Genomic DNA, 2,171 nt, shown 5'->3' with positions numbered 1-2,171 from the left:
TTATAGGCTTAGGCTTAGGCTTAGGCTTAGCCTTATAGGCTTAGGCTTATAGGATTATAGGCTTAGGCTTATAGGCTTATTGGCTTATAGGCTTAGGCTTATAGGCTTATAGGCTTAGGCTTTTAGGCTTAGGCTTATAGGCTTAGGCTTATAGGCTTAGGCTTAGGTTTAGGCTTAGGCTTATAGGCTTAGGCTTATAGGGTTATAGGCTTATAGGCTTATTGGCTTATAAGCTTTGGCTTTTAGGCTTAGTCTTATAGGCTTAGGCTTATAGGCTTAGGCTTAGGTTTAGGCTTAGGCTTATAGGCTTAGGCTTATAGGCTTATAGGCTTATAGGCTTATAGGCTTATAGGCTTAGGCTTATAGGCTTGGGCTTATAGGCTTAGGCTTAGGCTTAGGTTTAGGCTTAGGCTTATAGGCTTAGGCTTATAGGCTTAGTCTTATAGGCTTACGCTTAGGCTTAGGCTTAGCCTTATAGGCTTAGGCTTATAGGCCTATAGGATTATAGGCTTAGGCTTATAGGCTTGGGCTTATAGGCTTAGGCCTGCATCCATTGTTCTGCAGCCCTTGCCATGGCTTTCCTTGCATCCCTTGCCCTGCAGCCCTTGCCCTGAGGCACTTGCCATGCCTTTTCCTCCAGCCATTGCCCTGCAGCCCTTGCCATGCCTTGCCCTTTGTCACTTGCCCTTTGTCCCTTGCCCTGAGGCCCTTGCCCTGCAGCCCTAGCCTGCAACCCTTGTCCTTCAGCCCATGCCCTGCGGCCCTTGCCCTGAAGCCCTTGCGCTGCAATACTTTCCCTGCAGTCCTTGCCCTGTGGCCCTTGCCATGCCTTGCCCTGTGTCCCTTGCTCTGAGGCCCTTGCCCTGAGGCCCTTGCCCTGAGGACCTTGCCCTGCAGCCCTTGCCATGCCTTGCCCTGTGTCTCTTGACCTGCAGTCCTTATCTTGAGGCTCTTGCCCTGAGGCCCTTGCCCAGCATCACTTGCCATGACTTGTCCTTTGTCCCTTGCCCTGTGGCCTGTGCATTGCAGCCCATGCCCTGCAACCCTTGCCGTGCCGTGCCCCGTACCCTTTGCCCTGCAGCCCTTGCCTTGCAACACTTGATGTGCAACCCTTGCCCTGCATCCCTTGCCCTGAGGCCCTTGCCCTGCAGCCCGTTTTCTACAGCCCTTGCAGTGCCTTATGCTGCAGTCCTTGCCCTGCAGCCTTTGCCTTGCAGCCATTGCCCTGTAGCTTTTGTCGTGCTTTGCCCTGCATCCCTTGCCTAAAGCCTATAAGCCTAAGCCTATAAGGCTAAGCCTATAAGACTATAAGCATATAAGCCTAAGCCTATAAGCCTATAAGCCTAAGCCTATATGCCTATAAGCCTAAAAGCCTATAAGTCCATGTGTATAACCTGTGTTGGTGTCTCTTATAAAATGTATTTGCAATGAATAAGTCATTGATTTTACAAAATTCAATCATTCTATCTCCAGCTTATTCCTGTCACCAAGCCCATGTTTTCCGACTACTGATTCTTCTTCTCTGTTCCCAACTTTTGCATTCCAGTCACCCATTATTATCAATGCATCTTGATTGCATGTTCGATCTATCTCCAACTGTAAAAGTTGGTAGAAATCATCTATTTCTTCTTCTTTGGCTCTGGTTGTTGGTGCATATATCTGAATGATAGTGGTATTCACTGGACTTCCTTGTAAGCATATGGATATAATCCTGTCACTCACGATGTAAACAATTCTTCCACCTGGTGTTCTCATGGTGGGGGGCAAGGCTTTGGGTTTTTCTTTTGAACGAGTTCTTATAAGCCCTAGAAGTCTAGGAATCTCTGGAGTGGTCATCTTGTGAAGGGAGAACTCCTTATATTTCGTGGCAAAAATCTCTCTGGAGAAAAGTTCCCTCCATTTGCTGAGGGTCCAGCTTGTGCTCCAGCAGCATAACCTTTATAGTTTTTCATACCACTCGCTGCGTTTTCTCTCCCAATCTCTGTAAGGTTCTTTTTCAAATGGATCTCTAAAGTCAACGCTTCTTCCACAGTAAGCTTTTCTATCATAAGGTGGTGGAACTTCTCGGAATCGATTAAAATATCCACGTTCTCTTTCCCCTTGTGGTCCATGATGCTTATTGGGAGACTGCCCCCTAAATGCTTGAGGAGATCTTGATCGTGAATGATACC

The sequence above is a fragment of the Elephantulus edwardii genome, unplaced genomic scaffold (assembly GCF_000299155.1).
Source record: "Elephantulus edwardii isolate Elephantulus edwardi_28Jun2011 unplaced genomic scaffold, EleEdw1.0 scaffold00172, whole genome shotgun sequence".
In the NCBI taxonomy this organism is placed as follows: domain Eukaryota; kingdom Metazoa; phylum Chordata; class Mammalia; order Macroscelidea; family Macroscelididae; genus Elephantulus; species Elephantulus edwardii.
Note: the sequence above shows the minus strand (reverse complement) of the source record.